Consider the following 19,950-nt stretch of genomic DNA (forward strand, 5'->3'; position numbering starts at 1 on the left):
GAGGCCGGGAAATCACATTACCGTCAATTTCAGGGACAAAATCTTCTAATTTTATATTTCTAATGAGATGCAGTCAGAGGAAAGGAGAGAGATGCTTCCCCCAGAGCATTTCTTCAAGTGAGTTCTCTTGAGGTTTTAGGTACAAGGATGACACACACACCTTTTAATAGGCCACATCTTCCCTCGGGTAGGATCCGTAAATAGCATTCCTGAAAAGCGAGAAGCCAAAGAACCAACAGGTGGCTGAGGCCGGTGCCTTCCTTTGGAGCCGTGGTCTTCTTTAACCTGGGCATGATGGTGTTTCATCAGAGAGCACGGCAGTCACACACCAGGTGCTCGAGTTACACTCGGCGGGATCCGAAGAACTAACCAAAGACCAAGAAGCAGACAAAATGAGAGCTTCAAGGCAATTGCACTAAACTAATCACGAGCTCCCAGAGGTGGGAGCCAGTGCTAAAGGAGATTACCTCCATTTTCAAAGGCTCTGCCGTCTGTGCTGGCAATATTCTCAATTGCTACTGCGTTTCCTGAAGGCTCTCCTTCTCTTTTGGCGTTACTCAGCGTGGTGGGAATTGTATTGCCATCACCCGGAAAGGCAAGAGAAAGAAGGGTTTAGCTGCTTGTGGGTAAGCACAGGGAACGGCACTGCCATTCTCACTGCTGAGCATCAGGGGGTAAATAAAATAACTGAATGCATTTGGACTGGGCTACCCAGAAAGAACAAGTTTTTCATCTTGTTTTCCAGCCAGGATGTCAGCTCTTGAAGAACAGTGCAACAGTTCTGTTTGCTTTTTCCCTTTGAGGAATTCATACTTCAAACCCCAGAGCAAAACCAAGTTACCAGCAAAGGGGTCAAAGGGAGGGCGATCAAACTGATTCTTCTCATCTTTATGTCTGTACAGAACCGAGAAGAAAGTCTTCTTTCGACTCTGCAGGACCACCAATTTCGGCGTACATCGTCTCCTGTGCCTTCCCTGCCAAGCCAGCGCCAAAGTTCACGGAAGTTACAGGTGGGCTCCTGCTTACATTGATCTCTTAAAATGCCTCAAACGTGCCTGTCTGGATTGTGCTGCTTTCCATCGGTCCCTGCAGCTGAAAACTCACTTATTTATGCCTGAATATGGGCAGGGGTCAATCTGATCCAGCATCATTTTCACCAACAGACTGATTGCCTCAGGATCCACAGACAGAAACGTGAAGCTTTAGAAAGCTTTACAACTGGTCAGACACAATAGTCACCAACACTAATTTAGCACCTTCCGAGCAGAAAGCAGTCCTCTGCCCCACAAACGGCGACAGATGCAGGAAATGGGCCACGGGGCACAAATATACTGATCCCCACTTTTTACAGCCTCTTTGATCTCTTCAGCAAACTCCTGCTATCAATTTAAAGGTAGCATACATTTTTGCAAATTAACGCAACACCCGAGTATTAATAAGATTCATTTTTAAGCCCGTTTGACAGAACAGGGGTAGTCCTTAGGCAGCGTACTCGGGTGCAAAACCAACCGCCCGGCACAAAACCACAAAGCTGCCTTGTGCCTGGTGCTTTCTTCACAAGCAGGGATAAAACAGGAGGCCGGCTTAGGCACTCCTTTCCTCTAAAAGCAACTGATGCCTTGGGGCAGACTTTCAACACAGGAACATCCCCTTTGTTCGAGTCAAGGATGTCCCCCACGGCGGGATCGCCTCACTGCGAAGGTCCCGTGAGCCCCCTGGGAACGCCACCAGTTTACAGATGATCTTTAAACGACCACAGAGGGAGTCTGGATTGAATACTAGCTGCTATTTCAGAGGTGGTGTGGGATCCACCCCATGCACTCCCTCCTTGGTCCTTCAGCTAACCTCACACTGAATTCACCTCTCAGGCTCAGAGAGCCTTTCCTGCCATTGCAGCTGTCATTAAGAAACAATGTCTATGTGTTTTCTACAGACAGATCCACATCAGGAGCCTCTACCTCAACCCCTGGGAGCAAAAGAAATCCAGAGGGAAAAACGAGCTCTCCCTTGAAAACCACCCTTCAGGTAACTGCTTGATACAATTCCCTCTTTCCAGTGAAAGCACCAGGCCCCTGCCCGCCTCTGTTTCAGACACCCCCCAGGCGGCCCCGCTGTCAGTGCTGCCCCGAGCTGACCCAGGGCACTTCCACACGCAGCATTAGGCCATTCTGACTCCGGTCGGAGATGCAAATCCTGCTGAGGCACCACAGGGATGCAAAGCACCTCAACCCACCTTCGGGAATCCCTCACCAGCCTTGCCACCATTTCTGCTTGCTTTGTGCAACCACCACCTGCTGCTCAAGCAGCTGCTTGGGAAGGTTTTAGAGGAAAAAGACTTGAATGGAACCTTTGGAAACGAGGGTCAATTAGATTAGGATGACATTTTTTTTTTCCCCCCTTGCTTTTACAAGCGTTCAAAGTGTACTTCTGAAAAGGTTTCCGAGAGAGAGAGCATGTTGTTTCCTTCTAGGAAATGACGCACACATAACGTTCTGTCTCTCTCTTTTGACCGCAGAGCCACCAAGACGTCCAGGTCCATAGGAAAGGAGACCGCCAGCCTCCACGCGGGAAAGCCAAGAAGCGAGGGCTGCAGTTTACAAGAACAGGAGAATCGGCAACCGGAAAACCCAAAGAAGATTATCTTACCAAGTCCGAAAAATCATGTCTACCCTAGAACGTTCAAAACTTCCCAACAGCCTTCAGTAAATGGACTACATTTAAATCAGTCAGGAAAATCGGAGAGAGGAAATTATTTTTACAGACTCTGTTTTAATAACGCAGAATTCCTTGTATGAATAAATATGTTGGCTTCACTTAGCAGTTTCAGAGAGCTTTTCATGTAAGCAGCAATAACGATGCATTCTAGAAAGTAGCTGGTTTGGTGCCAAAGCCAGATTTCTAGACGCTTTAGCTGTCTGCCAGACGTCTGGGGGCTCAGTCTGAGCTTCCTCCTGAGATTCTGACCTTTGAGCAGGGCAGCAGAACCGTGTTACGAACCAAACGAGCTTCACAACCAAACTCCCCGAATGAGCTGAAAGAGGTTTGACACACATTTTGAACTAAAGGAGCAAAGATGGGGGAAAGACCAAGATCAGAGCGAGAGGAAGGCTGAGAAGAAGGCTACTTTAATGTTGCCTTCTGAAGAAACCAACCTCACACCCAGCTGTCACCTAGATGTGATGTCTAGCTTTGTCGCAGGCCTTTCCCCTTTTGGCGTTTACCGGACCTTTGGTCGTTCTTAGAACATCCTCACTTTGGGAGGAGAGCCCTTCAGACTCCTTTCTGTAGCTCTGGGATCCAGCACTTATCCGGGTGGCACTTGTCACTGGGAACGTCCAAGTCTTTGTCTTCCTTGGAGCTTTCTCCTCACTGTGACTGTTTAGAACATGGGGATGGATCAGATCCCTTCCAGGGTGCCTTCGAGCTGAAATGATTCTATCCTTCTCCCAGAAATACAGCTCTCATACAGCTCTCTACCCTACTTTACAGAGAGTATCTGGCAGAAACCTCAGGTGGTCATGATGTCCTTTTTCTTCTCTTTAGAAATCTAATGGGGACGGTTCAGTCTGAGGAGGAGAAGGCTGAGGGCAGACCTCAGCACTCTCTACAACTCCCTGAAAGGACACTGGAGAGAGCCTGGTGCTGGTCTCTTCTCACAGGTCATTAGCGACAGAACAAGAGGGAATGGCTTTCAACTGCAACAGGGAGGTTTACACTGGACATTCGGAGAAAAGGGTTCCCAGAAAGAGAGCTCAGACAGGGGAATAGGCTGCCCAGGGAAGGGCTGGAGTCACCATCCCTGGAGGTGTTGAAGGGTCGTTTGGATGAGACCTCGGGGGCTATGGTGCAGGGGAGAACTTTGCACCATAGTGGGGCTGAGGGTTGGACTCGATGATCCCAAGGGGTTTTTTCAACCTGAACGGTTCTGGGATCCTGTGAAATTTAGAGAGGCTATAGGGATTGTAAACAGGCGTGCAGTTAGGTCTCGCTTTCCTTAACTGAGAGAAGAATAGAAACGTCTATAGAGTATCTGCTTTAGCCGAGAGTTAGAACATGTCAAAAAAACAGAGAGAAACACCTTTTTGAAAGCAAGGACACTAAGCGTCTCAAAAATGTTTCCTCCCCTCGAACTAGACACCGCCCTTTCCACCTGTGGGACCCGACGCCTTGCGGCAACACCTTCTATGTCGTCTGCCTGAGGCAATTTACAATCTGACCCAGAGGGATGCTGTGCCCAGTTAGATAAGGCCCGGCCTAGCCCTTATCTAAGAGTGCAGCAACAAGTTCTCAGGTGAACATCCCTTCTGTCTCACAGTGGAAATGAGGAATCGAGATGGCTTCTTTGGGAAAATCCTCTAAGAGCTCAAAGGACCAAAACGGGGTGACTTTTCCACCGACGGGAGGTGCAGGGGGTGCTGGGCCAGAGTCGCAGGCCCATTCGCTGCCGCACAACTTGGGGCTCCTCCCAGCATCTGAATGGCTGTAGCACGAGCTACACTGTCCTCCTTGCCTTTTAAATGGCATCTCAGAAAACCAGCATCCGAAAAGACGCTTTATACAAGCCCAGTGCCTTTCCAAACCGGGATCATGGAGAACTAGCACCTCCTGAGGCAATTGCACCCACCACCCTCCCCCGAAAAGCCACCCCAACAAGCCAAAGCCCGAAGGAAATCATTTTCTAGCGTCTTAGCGTGCCGACATGCCCAGCACAGGATCGGCCTGCGCGAGAGGCCCAGCTCAAGGGAAAGACACCCACCGTGGCGTCTGCAGAGTTGTTTCTCCCGCAGATTCTCGCTCCTCTCTCCGGCTGCTGCTGCCCAGCAGTTTTCCCCCCTTCTCAAATATCTTATCCCAGAAGCGCTCCCACCGGCGCTGATGGGCGCAGCCCTGGCCGGCAGCGGGTCCATCTTGGAGCTGCCTGGCATTGCCTCTGCCGGACGCGGGGGAAGCTTCAGGCCCCTTCTCACAGAAGCCGCCCCTGTAGCCCCTCCGCTACCAAAACCGTGTCCCGCAAACACCACACGCAGTTAATTCTTCCTGACCGTACCTTCTCCTGTGCCTCCTTCAGGCACAGCTGACCAGCTACAAAGAGCCCCTGTGTGGAAAGCTCTCGGCAGGGTTAACACATCCTGCCCGTGGATGCTGCTGCCCACTGACAGTTCATCGTTCGTGGCCGTCACCTGCTTTCCCAAATTCTCCTCCTATGCTATGAACCACTAGGCTCTGTCTTGAATTCTGCCTTTGATCTCCCTCCCTTCTCTTGGGCTCCATCTCTAGCGTATTACTCTTTCACCTCTCTTTGGAGGCTGTGGAGCCTTTCCCTTTCTGCCCTTGCTTTGACTTCTTACTCCTAAGTTCCCAGGTTTCGCCCTAACAGTGCTCTCAAGCGTTCATCTCCCAGTCACTGATGGCAGGCAGTGGGGTAAATGGGACCCCACGTCCTGAGGAGAACAGGATGCCTCACCGTGTTCCAACGCTAAAACTCCATTTCCCCCCCCCCCCCTCGCTACTTTTTGTGCAGGGGCAGCCTAGCCCCTGAACGGGACCACAGGTCTTCATTAGGGACACAGGTGCACGCTCTTCTTTCTGCTTTAGCCCTGCCAGTGGACATCGCAGAAGCAAGAAGCAGCTCTGCACCCCAGCAGGGGAAGCAGCTAACAGCTAACCGCGCACTGACAGGGAACAGCAACTTTCTCAATCCAAAGAGGGAGGGAGAGTACGAGAAACACGGGGTAAAAGGATTTGGGTTAAAGAAAGAGTCAGAGAAGACCGTTTGCCTCGGTGGTATCAAAGATTTGTTTCCAAGACACTGTGAGTTCCTACAGCAAGAAGTGGGGCACTATTTAAGCCCCGCCAAATGGGTTTCTTCCCTTTGACGGTAAAGAAGCACCAGAACGGGAGACCCTCTGACAGGCTCCGGTTTTCCCGACTTTATTGGGGAGCAAGGGAGAAAAAGGAAGGGGTTCCAGCTGGACAGGTTACAGAGCGCCATGCTGTTGACGGCACGCGCTGGAGGTGCCCTTGGCAACCGCTGGAGGGTAACATTCTAAAGCCCCTAGCAACTGCCTTCGCTGGTTCCACAAGCCTGCAGAAGGTACCACCTCCTCCCTTCAAGCCCCTTTCACTGCTGGCTGGAGTTTCTGTTTCAAGAAAGAAGCAGACATCAGCTTCCAGAGGTGCAGTTTTTGAGAGGAGCTACTGCTTTCACAGGATAAGATCGCCTGCCGTTAGGAGCACAGACCAGAAGCAGCCTCAGCGGGGAAAATGGGCACACTTGGGAATGACCCCTACTTCCGCTTTCATCCCCCCTACGCACAGGTAAATGCTGTAGATTTTACAGGGCCTTGTAACCTGGATTCTCTGGACAGACCGTGCTGAAAGGGAGCCTTACTGTCTCCAGTCTGAAGTTGCTATGACCCCTCTCTCTGGGTCATGGCAGCACCTGTCCATCAAACTGCTGATTTTTGCAAGTGCAAAGAGCTAACATCATCTAAACTACAGACAATTTCTCCTGTGAGCTGGGTTCAGATACTCAAGGAAGACGTAAAAGTTAAAAATCGTGCATAAAGATCACCCAGCGCTTTCTTAGCGAATTGACATGACGCTGATTCTGAGAAAAACTGGCATGTTGAGAGCTTCTGCTCACAGCAACTGCCTGGATCCCCGTAAAGTCACTTACTTCATAGAAAGACCTTCCAAACGGGTCCGTCCGCCAAAGAAATACTATTCTATTGCACCGAGTAAAAACCCAAGGGTGGGTGTAGGGCTCTTGGTTATTGCGTCCGCTTCAGCCTCGGGGATTGAGGCGTTCACGCCTGGGAGATGGGCTTTGGCCCCAGACCCCAGCCTGTCTCAGGGCATGGCCCGCTTGTGCTGCCTACAGTCCAAAAGCGGCGGGTTGGGGAGATGCTGCTCCTAGACCCAGCTGTTCATGCCTGCACCCAAGTGAAACTTACCTTCAAGTACACAAGGATCTTCAAGCGGGACTTTGCTTTCCTTCAAAAAACCACACAGAAACTCATTCAGAATTTACCCTCAACCTGGCATTTTCAGCTCTCAGCTGGGATGAAGCTCAGCACACCACCTACTAAACCATTTAGGCCATTTTTATTGTGCCATTTACAACACCTGAAAACTCTTTTCTCCTGCAGCAAAAGTACCACAACATCTCCTGTTTCTGGGAAAAACAACCCCGAGGCTGCCTGAGGATCAGCTGTGCCTTCCATCACAGCAAACCCCGATACATCAACGGACTTTTTTTGCCACCTACTAACAGTGAGTAGAAAGATCTTACCAACCATTTGTTCGCTCGACTAAGGACATACGCAAAAATGTCCTTCCAGTGCTGCCATAACCTAGAGTAAGGTCAAGAAATGCACCCTGGCAAATCAGTCAGCTAAGATCTGCTATCGCAGCAAGGACAAGGCAAGGCACAACCTCTCTGTGTAAAGAGGCCTTCAGTGTCAGAAGGATTGCAGAACTGTACCTGCTGCTCTCAACCCTCATCTGACATTCTAGTTCCCTCCTAACAAAACAAACAAACACCACGTTCTCTTCTGCAGATGCCCCACTGCAACAGGCTGCCCACCATCCAGGCCCTCATCAGCAACCCCACAGAAACCAACACAAGACTCGACTGCCAATTCACCCGCCGCTCATCATAAACCTCGAGGATGATGAGGACGACGAAGACGACGAGGAAGAGGAGGAGAACTGTAAACAAGTTTTTTCTTTCTTTTACAAAGAAGTAGAAGGGGGGGGCAGGGGGGGGTGGGTGTGTTTGACACCTCAGAGCTCATTTATTCGAATAACCGTGACAATTGTAGAAAAGAGCTGTTGACAGGTTTTTGAAAGAGTTTCCAGCTAATCCCCAAGTTACTGGAACCGGCAGTCACCAGGTGGGAGCGAGGCAACATTCCCTAACTCCTGGGCAATGCCTGGCTGTATAGTTCAACAGCGGGATAATTCCTCTTTTTCCCATTAAATAGAGCTGAAGTCACAGGTTTGTTCACCAAAGACAGTGCTCTGACTTCCACTTAAATAATCCCTTCAACTGCTTTCCTCAACTCTGTAGGCAGTCTCATGTTATTGCAGAAAGTTATCCTTAAATCCAGCAAAGAGAATCCATACAACACTCTCCGCAGAAGCTGAATGTCTGTGTCTGTGTTTTTATACGTACAGAGAGAGATTCAGGTTTTCGTTTTTTAAAATGTAGTTCAACTGTTGGATGTATCTCCCTCGGAGATGCCAGATTCACAGGGAAGGAACGAATTGCACGTTCCCGGAGAGCGGGAGCGCGACCTCCTCTCACGTGCGCACTCCGCAAACCGCTGTGCTCCTTCCTTCCCGGGCAGCCCCAAGCTGCTCGTCACTTTCCCCTGCCCTTCAGGCTGGCTGGCAGGGCTGCCTGTTCAGGCTTCCTAACTCGCTTCCAGCCCCAGGAACCTCAACAATACAAGAAGCAGGGCTCTTCTCATCTTAGCAGCCTTACCTGAGACAGCCAAGGAGCACTCCCTTCGCCAGCTCCGCTGGCAGACACTGCCCGAGAGGAACTCTGCGCAGAGGGTTTCTGACAAGCGCTCCCTGCTGACATGTTTCATCACAACATTTCCTTTGGGGGGGGGGGGAAAAGAAGGATCATGAGTACTGAAGATGGCTTGGCATCAGTTTACATCAACCAACGTTTGCTTCTTAATAGGTGTCGTGACTGCAAGTCCACTGCGCTTGCAAATACCTCACAGCAAGGAATCCACTTTCTGGCCAGAAGCAGAGCTTGCAGCCAGAAAAAAAGAAGGGCTCTGACCAAAGTGAAATTCCTTATGGTGGCTGGTTATGAAGAATTGCCAAAGGTCTTTGTAGAGCTGTCTAGTAACCCTTGAAAAATATTTCCTACAGATGTTCCTGACCGGGTGCCCAAGACTGCTGAAGAGATCGAAGAGGAAAGGGCAATAAAGGAAATATGCTATAAATCTGGTAAATACAAACTTAGTCACTCTTGCCTAAACAGCAGTTCTGACAAGAGAGTGAACTTTGTTGGGTTTTTTTTTCCCTCCTGGGCTGTGTCTAGGAGAGTATTACAGGATTCAGCCCCCTCGTGAACACCCCTCAACAACAACCGTGTCTTCCCCTCGGGAAAAAGAGCTGTCCCCCGTGGAAGCTACCCTCCCGGACTTGCAGAAAGGCAAGTACTTTTCATCTTCTTGCACAATGGTTACCACTTTTTAAATTACTGTTACAGGGAGAAACTATCACAGAGTTTGCCCCTCCTCCCCACTTTTTAGATTTCGTGTCGATAAAAGACAGGAATTTCCACACACACCCCCCCGCCCCCCCCCATCTCTCTCTCTTTCTCTCCTGTCACTGTATCGAGTGTAGGTGGAAAAGGTAGAAATGGGCTATTAATCCTATGTGTACTTTCCCGAGATACAAGGATCGAGATTTGTGTGGCCTAGTTTTAGCCGTCCTAAGGTAGGAACGTAGTTTCCATTCCCCATCAGGCCGTGCAGGCACTCTTACGGGGCTCTTTATTGCATCGTCAGACAGTGCCAAAGAAAGGGCAGACCAGTCCCTTTCCCAGAGGTGCTCTGTGCTCTCTGCTCGCTGGCTTGGGTCTCTAGATGACGAAATGCAGCCACACATCAAGCTTTTCTCCAACTCAACTCAGATTAAATAAATCCCCCCTTCAAGTGCCTTCTAACAGAGAGTAAGAAACCAGTTCCATTTTGGTTGGAATGCTAGGCTTTACTCAACAGAAGGCAGGACAAAGAAATACCAACTCAGAAATATTTACCTCCTCTAGTTTGTTTCTCCTTCATTCCTGAGCAAGTGGCGTGACTGGAAAAAAAACAAAATTCTGTGTTAGATCTTTTACGGGATAAGCAAGAGTATAATTCCATTAGAGGAGAGAGCATTATGTTCAGACTATAAAAACACACCGGACTCACCAGTACATCAGTCATCAGAAACTGCTGCACAGAAATATCACCTGCTACTTTCAACTGGAGGGGGGGGGGGGGGGGGGGGGGAGGCCGGGAAATCACATTACCGTCAATTTCAGGGACAAAATCTTCTAATTTTATATTTCTAATGAGATGCAGTCAGAGGAAAGGAGAGAGATGCTTCCCCCAGAGCATTTCTTCAAGTGAGTTCTCTTGAGGTTTTAGGTACAAGGATGACACACACACCTTTTAATAGGCCACATCTTCCCTCGGGTAGGATCCGTAAATAGCATTCCTGAAAAGCGAGAAGCCAAAGAACCAACAGGTGGCTGAGGCCGGTGCCTTCCTTTGGAGCCGTGGTCTTCTTTAACCTGGGCATGATGGTGTTTCATCAGAGAGCACGGCAGTCACACACCAGGTGCTCGAGTTACACTCGGCGGGATCCGAAGAACTAACCAAAGACCAAGAAGCAGACAAAATGAGAGCTTCAAGGCAATTGCACTAAACTAATCACGAGCTCCCAGAGGTGGGAGCCAGTGCTAAAGGAGATTACCTCCATTTTCAAAGGCTCTGCCGTCTGTGCTGGCAATATTCTCAATTGCTACTGCGTTTCCTGAAGGCTCTCCTTCTCTTTTGGCGTTACTCAGCGTGGTGGGAATTGTATTGCCATCACCCGCAAAGGCAAGAGAAAGAAGGGTTTAGCTGCTTGTGGGTAAGCACAGGGAACGGCACTGCCATTCTCACTGCTGAGCATCAGGGGGTAAATAAAATAACTGAATGCATTTGGACTGGGCTACCCAGAAAGAACAAGTTTTTCATCTTGTTTTCCAGCCAGGATGTCAGCTCTTGAAGAACAGTGCAACAGTTCTGTTTGCTTTTTCCCTTTGAGGAATTCATACTTCAAACCCCAGAGCAAAACCAAGTTACCAGCAAAGGGGTCAAAGGGAGGGCGATCAAACTGATTCTTCTCATCTTTATGTCTGTACAGAACCGAGAAGAAAGTCTTCTTTCGACTCTGCAGGACCACCAATATCGGCGTACATCGTCTCCCGTGCCTTCGCTGCCAAGCCAGCGCCAAAGTTCACGGAAGTTACAGGTGGGCTCCTGCTTACATTGATCTCTTAAAATGCCTCAAACGTGCCTGTCTGGATTGTGCTGCTTTCCATCGGTCCCTGCAGCTGAAAACTCACTTATTTATGCCTGAATATGGGCAGGGGTCAATCTGATCCAGCATCATTTTCACCAACAGACTGATTGCCTCAGGATCCACAGACAGAAACGTGAAGCTTTAGAAAGCTTTACAACTGGTCAGACACAATAGTCACCAACACTAATTTAGCACCTTCCGAGCAGAAAGCAGTCCTCTGCCCCACAAACGGCGACAGATGCAGGAAATGGGCCACGGGGCACAAATATACTGATCCCCACTTTTTACAGCCTCTTTGATCTCTTCAGCAAACTCCTGCTATCAATTTAAAGGTAGCATACATTTTTGCAAATTAACGCAACACCCGAGTATTAATAAGATTCATTTTTAAGCCCGTTTGACAGAACAGGGGTAGTCCTTAGGCAGCGTACTCGGGTGCAAAACCAACCGCCCGGCACAAAACCACAAAGCTGCCTTGTGCCTGGTGCTTTCTTCACAAGCAGGGATAAAACAGGAGGCCGGCTTAGGCACTCCTTTCCTCTAAAAGCAACTGATGCCTTGGGGCAGACTTTCAACACAGGAACATCCCCTTTGTTCGAGTCAAGGATGTCCCCCACGGCGGGATCGCCTCACTGCGAAGGTCCCGTGAGCCCCCTGGGAACGCCACCAGTTTACAGATGATCTTTAAACGACCACAGAGGGAGTCTGGATTGAATACTAGCTGCTATTTCAGAGGTGGTGTGGGATCCACCCCATGCACTCCCTCCTTGGTCCTTCAGCTAACCTCACACTGAATTCACCTCTCAGGCTCAGAGAGCCTTTCCTGCCATTGCAGCTGTCATTAAGAAACAATGTCTATGTGTTTTCTACAGACAGATCCACATCAGGAGCCTCTACCTCAACCCCTGGGAGCAAAAGAAATCCAGAGGGAAAAACGAGCTCTCCCTTGAAAACCACCCTTCAGGTAACTGCTTGATACAATTCCCTCTTTCCAGTGAAAGCACCAGGCCCCTGCCCGCCTCTGTTTCAGACACCCCCCAGGCGGCCCCGCTGTCAGTGCTGCCCCGAGCTGACCCAGGGCACTTCCACACGCAGCATTAGGCCATTCTGACTCCGGTCGGAGATGCAAATCCTGCTGAGGCACCACAGGGATGCAAAGCACCTCAACCCACCTTCGGGAATCCCTCACCAGCCTTGCCACCATTTCTGCTTGCTTTGTGCAACCACCACCTGCTGCTCAAGCAGCTGCTTGGGAAGGTTTTAGAGGAAAAAGACTTGAATGGAACCTTTGGAAACGAGGGTCAATTAGATTAGGATGACATTTTTTTTTTCCCCCCTTGCTTTTACAAGCGTTCAAAGTGTACTTCTGAAAAGGTTTCCGAGAGAGAGAGCATGTTGTTTCCTTCTAGGAAATGACGCACACATAACGTTCTGTCTCTCTCTTTTGACCGCAGAGCCACCAAGACGTCCAGGTCCATAGGAAAGGAGACCGCCAGCCTCCACGCGGGAAAGCCAAGAAGCGAGGGCTGCAGTTTACAAGAACAGGAGAATCGGCAACCGGAAAACCCAAAGAAGATTATCTTACCAAGTCCGAAAAATCATGTCTACCCTAGAACGTTCAAAACTTCCCAACAGCCTTCAGTAAATGGACTACATTTAAATCAGTCAGGAAAATCGGAGAGAGGAAATTATTTTTACAGACTCTGTTTTAATAACGCAGAATTCCTTGTATGAATAAATATGTTGGCTTCACTTAGCAGTTTCAGAGAGCTTTTCATGTAAGCAGCAATAACGATGCATTCTAGAAAGTAGCTGGTTTGGTGCCAAAGCCAGATTTCTAGACGCTTTAGCTGTCTGCCAGACGTCTGGGGGCTCAGTCTGAGCTTCCTCCTGAGATTCTGACCTTTGAGCAGGGCAGCAGAACCGTGTTACGAACCAAACGAGCTTCACAACCAAACTCCCCGAATGAGCTGAAAGAGGTTTGACACACATTTTGAACTAAAGGAGCAAAGATGGGGGAAAGACCAAGATCAGAGCGAGAGGAAGGCTGAGAAGAAGGCTACTTTAATGTTGCCTTCTGAAGAAACCAACCTCACACCCAGCTGTCACCTAGATGTGATGTCTAGCTTTGTCGCAGGCCTTTCCCCTTTTGGCGTTTACCGGACCTTTGGTCGTTCTTAGAACATCCTCACTTTGGGAGGAGAGCCCTTCAGACTCCTTTCTGTAGCTCTGGGATCCAGCACTTATCCGGGTGGCACTTGTCACTGGGAACGTCCAAGTCTTTTTCTTCCTTGGAGCTTTCTCCTCACTGTGACTGTTTAGAACATGGGGATGGATCAGATCCCTTCCAGGGTGCCTTCGAGCTGAAATGATTCTATCCTTCTCCCAGAAATACAGCTCTCATACAGCTCTCTACCCTACTTTACAGAGAGTATCTGGCAGAAACCTCAGGTGGTCATGATGTCCTTTTTCTTCTCTTTAGAAATCTAATGGGGACGGTTCAGTCTGAGGAGGAGAAGGCTGAGGGCAGACCTCAGCACTCTCTACAACTCCCTGAAAGGACACTGGAGAGAGCCTGGTGCTGGTCTCTTCTCACAGGTCATTAGCGACAGAACAAGAGGGAATGGCTTTCAACTGCAACAGGGAGGTTTACACTGGACATTCGGAGAAAAGGGTTCCCAGAAAGAGAGCTCAGACAGGGGAATAGGCTGCCCAGGGAAGGGCTGGAGTCACCATCCCTGGAGGTGTTGAAGGGTCGTTTGGATGAGACCTCGGGGGCTATGGTGCAGGGGAGAACTTTGCACCATAGTGGGGCTGAGGGTTGGACTCGATGATCCCAAGGGGTTTTTTCAACCTGAACGGTTCTGGGATCCTGTGAAATTTAGAGAGGCTATAGGGATTGTAAACAGGCGTGCAGTTAGGTCTCGCTTTCCTTAACTGAGAGAAGAATAGAAACGTCTATAGAGTATCTGCTTTAGCCGAGAGTTAGAACATGTCAAAAAAACAGAGAGAAACACCTTTTTGAAAGCAAGGACACTAAGCGTCTCAAAAATGTTTCCTCCCCTCGAACTAGACACCGCCCTTTCCACCTGTGGGACCCGACGCCTTGCGGCAACACCTTCTATGTCGTCTGCCTGAGGCAATTTACAATCTGACCCAGAGGGATGCTGTGCCCAGTTAGATAAGGCCCGGCCTAGCCCTTATCTAAGAGTGCAGCAACAAGTTCTCAGGTGAACATCCCTTCTGTCTCACAGTGGAAATGAGGAATCGAGATGGCTTCTTTGGGAAAATCCTCTAAGAGCTCAAAGGACCAAAACGGGGTGACTTTTCCACCGACGGGAGGTGCAGGGGGTGCTGGGCCAGAGTCGCAGGCCCATTCGCTGCCGCACAACTTGGGGCTCCTCCCAGCATCTGAATGGCTGTAGCACGAGCTACACTGTCCTCCTTGCCTTTTAAATGGCATCTCAGAAAACCAGCATCCGAAAAGACGCTTTATACAAGCCCAGTGCCTTTCCAAACCGGGATCATGGAGAACTAGCACCTCCTGAGGCAATTGCACCCACCACCCTCCCCCGAAAAGCCACCCCAACAAGCCAAAGCCCGAAGGAAATCATTTTCTAGCGTCTTAGCGTGCCGACATGCCCAGCACAGGATCGGCCTGCGCGAGAGGCCCAGCTCAAGGGAAAGACACCCACCGTGGCGTCTGCAGAGTTGTTTCTCCCGCAGATTCTCGCTCCTCTCTCCGGCTGCTGCTGCCCAGCAGTTTTCCCCCCTTCTCAAATATCTTATCCCAGAAGCGCTCCCACCGGCGCTGATGGGCGCAGCCCTGGCCGGCAGCGGGTCCATCTTGGAGCTGCCTGGCATTGCCTCTGCCGGACGCGGGGGAAGCTTCAGGCCCCTTCTCACAGAAGCCGCCCCTGTAGCCCCTCCGCTACCAAAACCGTGTCCCGCAAACACCACACGCAGTTAATTCTTCCTGACCGTACCTTCTCCTGTGCCTCCTTCAGGCACAGCTGACCAGCTACAAAGAGCCCCTGTGTGGAAAGCTCTCGGCAGGGTTAACACATCCTGCCCGTGGATGCTGCTGCCCACTGACAGTTCATCGTTCGTGGCCGTCACCTGCTTTCCCAAATTCTCCTCCTATGCTATGAACCACTAGGCTCTGTCTTGAATTCTGCCTTTGATCTCCCTCCCTTCTCTTGGGCTCCATCTCTAGCGTATTACTCTTTCACCTCTCTTTGGAGGCTGTGGAGCCTTTCCCTTTCTGCCCTTGCTTTGACTTCTTACTCCTAAGTTCCCAGGTTTCGCCCTAACAGTGCTCTCAAGCGTTCATCTCCCAGTCACTGATGGCAGGCAGTGGGGTAAATGGGACCCCACGTCCTGAGGAGAACAGGATGCCTCACCGTGTTCCAACGCTAAAACTCCATTTCCCCCCCCCCCCCTCGCTACTTTTTGTGCAGGGGCAGCCTAGCCCCTGAACGGGACCACAGGTCTTCATTAGGGACACAGGTGCACGCTCTTCTTTCTGCTTTAGCCCTGCCAGTGGACATCGCAGAAGCAAGAAGCAGCTCTGCACCCCAGCAGGGGAAGCAGCTAACAGCTAACCGCGCACTGACAGGGAACAGCAACTTTCTCAATCCAAAGAGGGAGGGAGAGTACGAGAAACACGGGGTAAAAGGATTTGGGTTAAAGAAAGAGTCAGAGAAGACCGTTTGCCTCGGTGGTATCAAAGATTTGTTTCCAAGACACTGTGAGTTCCTACAGCAAGAAGTGGGGCACTATTTAAGCCCCGCCAAATGGGTTTCTTCCCTTTGACGGTAAAGAAGCACCAGAACGGGAGACCCTCTGACAGGCTCCGGTTTTCCCGACTTTATTGGGGAGCAAGGGAGAAAAAGGAAGGGGTTCCAGCTGGACAGGTTACAGAGCGCCATGCTGTTGACGGCACGCGCTGGAGGTGCCCTTGGCAACCGCTGGAGGGTAACATTCTAAAGCCCCTAGCAACTGCCTTCGCTGGTTCCACAAGCCTGCAGAAGGTACCACCTCCTCCCTTCAAGCCCCTTTCACTGCTGGCTGGAGTTTCTGTTTCAAGAAAGAAGCAGACATCAGCTTCCAGAGGTGCAGTTTTTGAGAGGAGCTACTGCTTTCACAGGATAAGATCGCCTGCCGTTAGGAGCACAGACCAGAAGCAGCCTCAGCGGGGAAAATGGGCACACTTGGGAATGACCCCTACTTCCGCTTTCATCCCCCCTACGCACAGGTAAATGCTGTAGATTTTACAGGGCCTTGTAACCTGGATTCTCTGGACAGACCGTGCTGAAAGGGAGCCTTACTGTCTCCAGTCTGAAGTTGCTATGACCCCTCTCTCTGGGTCATGGCAGCACCTGTCCATCAAACTGCTGATTTTTGCAAGTGCAAAGAGCTAACATCATCTAAACTACAGACAATTTCTCCTGTGAGCTGGGTTCAGATACTCAAGGAAGACGTAAAAGTTAAAAATCGTGCATAGAGATCACCCAGCGCTTTCTTAGCGAATTGACATGACGCTGATTCTGAGAAAAACTGGCATGTTGAGAGGTTCTGCTCACAGCAACTGCCTGGATCCCCGTAAAGTCACTTACTTCAGAGAAAGACCTTCCAAACGGGTCCGTCCGCCAAAGAAATACTATTCTATTGCACCGAGTAAAAACCCAAGGGTGGGTGTAGGGCTCTTGGTTATTGCGTCCGCTTCGGCCTCGGGGATTGAGGCGTTCACGCCTGGGAGATGGGCTTTGGCCCCAGACCCCAGCCTGTCTCAGGGCATGGCCCGCTTGTGCTGCCTACAGTCCAAAAGCGGCGGGTTGGGGAGATGCTGCTCCTAGACCCAGCTGTTCATGCCTGCACCCAAGTGAAACTTACCTTCAAGTACACAAGGATCTTCAAGCGGGACTTTGCTTTCCTTCAAAAAACCACACAGAAACTCATTCAGAATTTACCCTCAACCTGGCATTTTCAGCTCTCAGCTGGGATGAAGCTCAGCACACCACCTACTAAACCATTTAGGCCATTTTTATTGTGCCATTTACAACACCTGAAAACTCCTTTCTCCTGCAGCAAAAGTACCACAACATCTCCTGTTTCTGGGAAAAACAACCCCGAGGCTGCCTGAGGATCAGCTGTGCCTTCCATCACAGCAAACCCCGATACATCAACGGACTTTTTTTGCCACCTACTAACAGTGAGTAGAAAGATCTTACCAACCATTTGTTCGCTCGACTAAGGACATACGCAAAAATGTCCTTCCAGTGCTGCCATAACCTAGAGTAAGGTCAAGAAATGCACCCTGGCAAATCAGTCAGCTAAGATCTGCTATCGCAGCAAGGACAAGGCAAGGCACAACCTCTCTGTGTAAAGAGGCCTTCAGTGTCAGAAGGATTGCAGAACTGTACCTGCTGCTCTCAACCCTCATCTGACATTCTAGTTCCCTCCTAACAAAACAAACAAACACCACGTTCTCTTCTGCAGATGCCCCACTGCAACAGGCTGCCCACCATCCAGGCCCTCATCAGCAACCCCACAGAAACCAACACAAGACTCGACTGCCAATTCACCCGCCGCTCATCATAAACCTCGAGGATGATGAGGACGACGAAGACGACGAGGAAGAGGAGGAGAACTGTAAACAAGTTTTTTCTTTCTTTTACAAGGAAGTAGAAGGGGGGGGCAGGGGGGGGTGGGTGTGTTTGACACCTCAGAGCTCATTTATTCGAATAACCGTGACAATTGTAGAAAAGAGCTGTTGACAGGTTTTTGAAAGAGTTTCCAGCTAATCCCCAAGTTACTGGAACCGGCAGTCACCAGGTGGGAGCGAGGCAACATTCCCTAACTCCTGGGCAATGCCTGGCTGTATAGTTCAACAGCGGGATAATTCCTCTTTTTCCCATTAAATAGAGCTGAAGTCACAGGTTTGTTCACCAAAGACAGTGCTCTGACTTCCACTTAAATAATCCCTTCAACTGCTTTCCTCAACTCTGTAGGCAGTCTCATGTTATTGCAGAAAGTTATCCTTAAATCCAGCAAAGAGAATCCATACAACACTCTCCGCAGAAGCTGAATGTCTGTGTCTGTGTTTTTATACGTACAGAGAGAGATTCAGGTTTTCGTTTTTTAAAATGTAGTTCAACTGTTGGATGTATCTCCCTCGGAGATGCCAGATTCACAGGGAAGGAACGAATTGCACGTTCCCGGAGAGCGGGAGCGCGACCTCCTCTCACGTGCGCACTCCGCAAACCGCTGTGCTCCTTCCTTCCCGGGCAGCCCCAAGCTGCTCGTCACTTTCCCCTGCCCTTCAGGCTGGCTGGCAGGGCTGCCTGTTCAGGCTTCCTAACTCGCTTCCAGCCCCAGGAACCTCAACAATACAAGAAGCAGGGCTCTTCTCATCTTAGCAGCCTTACCTGAGACAGCCAAGGAGCACTCCCTTCGCCAGCTCCGCTGGCAGACACTGCCCGAGAGGAACTCTGCGCAGAGGGTTTCTGACAAGCGCTCCCTGCTGACATGTTTCATCACAACATTTCCTTTGGGGGGGGGGGGAAAAGAAGGATCATGAGTACTGAAGATGGCTTGGCATCAGTTTACATCAACCAACGTTTGCTTCTTAATAGGTGTCGTGACTGCAAGTCCACTGCGCTTGCAAATACCTCACAGCAAGGAATCCACTTTCTGGCCAGAAGCAGAGCTTGCAGCCAGAAAAAAAGAAGGGCTCTGACCAAAGTGAAATTCCTTATGGTGGCTGGTTATGAAGAATTGCCAAAGGTCTTTGTAGAGCTGTCTAGTAACCCTTGAAAAATATTTCCTACAGATGTTCCTGACCGGGTGCCCAAGACTGCTGAAGAGATCGAAGAGGAAAGGGCAATAAAGGAAATATGCTATAAATCTGGTAAATACAAACTTAGTCACTCTTGCCTAAACAGCAGTTCTGACAAGAGAGTGAACTTTGTTGGGTTTTTTTTTCCCTCCTGGGCTGTGTCTAGGAGAGTATTACAGGATTCAGCCCCCTCGTGAACACCCCTCAACAACAACCGTGTCTTCCCCTCGGGAAAAAGAGCTGTCCCCCGTGGAAGCTACCCTCCCGGACTTGCAGAAAGGCAAGTACTTTTCATCTTCTTGCACAATGGTTACCACTTTTTAAATTACTGTTACAGGGAGAAACTATCACAGAGTTTGCCCCTCCTCCCCACTTTTTAGATTTCGTGTCGATAAAAGACAGGAATTTCCACACACACCCCCCCGCCCCCCCCCATCTCTCTCTCTTTCTCTCCTGTCACTGTATCGAGTGTAGGTGGAAAAGGTAGAAATGGGCTATTAATCCTATGTGTACTTTCCCGAGATACAAGGATCGAGATTTGTGTGGCCTAGTTTTAGCCGTCCTAAGGTAGGAACGTAGTTTCCATTCCCCATCAGGCCGTGCAGGCACTCTTACGGGGCTCTTTATTGCATCGTCAGACAGTGCCAAAGAAAGGGCAGACCAGTCCCTTTCCCAGAGGTGCTCTGTGCTCTCTGCTCGCTGGCTTGGGTCTCTAGATGACGAAATGCAGCCACACATCAAGCTTTTCTCCAACTCAACTCAGATTAAATAAATCCCCCCTTCAAGTGCCTTCTAACAGAGAGTAAGAAACCAGTTCCATTTTGGTTGGAATGCTAGGCTTTACTCAACAGAAGGCAGGACAAAGAAATACCAACTCAGAAATATTTACCTCCTCTAGTTTGTTTCTCCTTCATTCCTGAGCAAGTGGCGTGACTGGAAAAAAAACAAAATTCTGTGTTAGATCTTTTACGGGATAAGCAAGAGTATAATTCCATTAGAGGAGAGAGCATTATGTTCAGACTATA

The 19,950-nt window shown here is 49.8% G+C and overlaps 2 long non-coding RNA genes across 2 annotated transcripts; both read right to left on the reverse strand.

Moving 5' to 3' along the window:
• Positions 1-166: 166 nt before the first annotated feature.
• LOC141955733 (uncharacterized) lies at positions 167-9,836 on the reverse strand. The gene is made up of 3 exons (XR_012632719.1): positions 9,791-9,836; positions 8,492-8,611; positions 167-365 (listed from the first exon to the last, which is right to left on the reverse strand). It is a non-coding gene; the product is annotated as an uncharacterized LOC141955733 (long non-coding RNA).
• Positions 9,837-10,190: 354 nt separating this feature from the next.
• On the reverse strand, positions 10,191-19,860 carry LOC141955731 (uncharacterized). The gene is made up of 3 exons (XR_012632717.1): positions 19,815-19,860; positions 18,516-18,635; positions 10,191-10,389 (listed from the first exon to the last, which is right to left on the reverse strand). It is a non-coding gene; the product is annotated as an uncharacterized LOC141955731 (long non-coding RNA).
• Positions 19,861-19,950: the final 90 nt, after the last annotated feature.

The sequence above is a fragment of the Athene noctua genome, unplaced genomic scaffold (assembly GCF_965140245.1).
Source record: "Athene noctua unplaced genomic scaffold, bAthNoc1.hap1.1 HAP1_HAP1_scaffold_509, whole genome shotgun sequence".
In the NCBI taxonomy this organism is placed as follows: domain Eukaryota; kingdom Metazoa; phylum Chordata; class Aves; order Strigiformes; family Strigidae; genus Athene; species Athene noctua.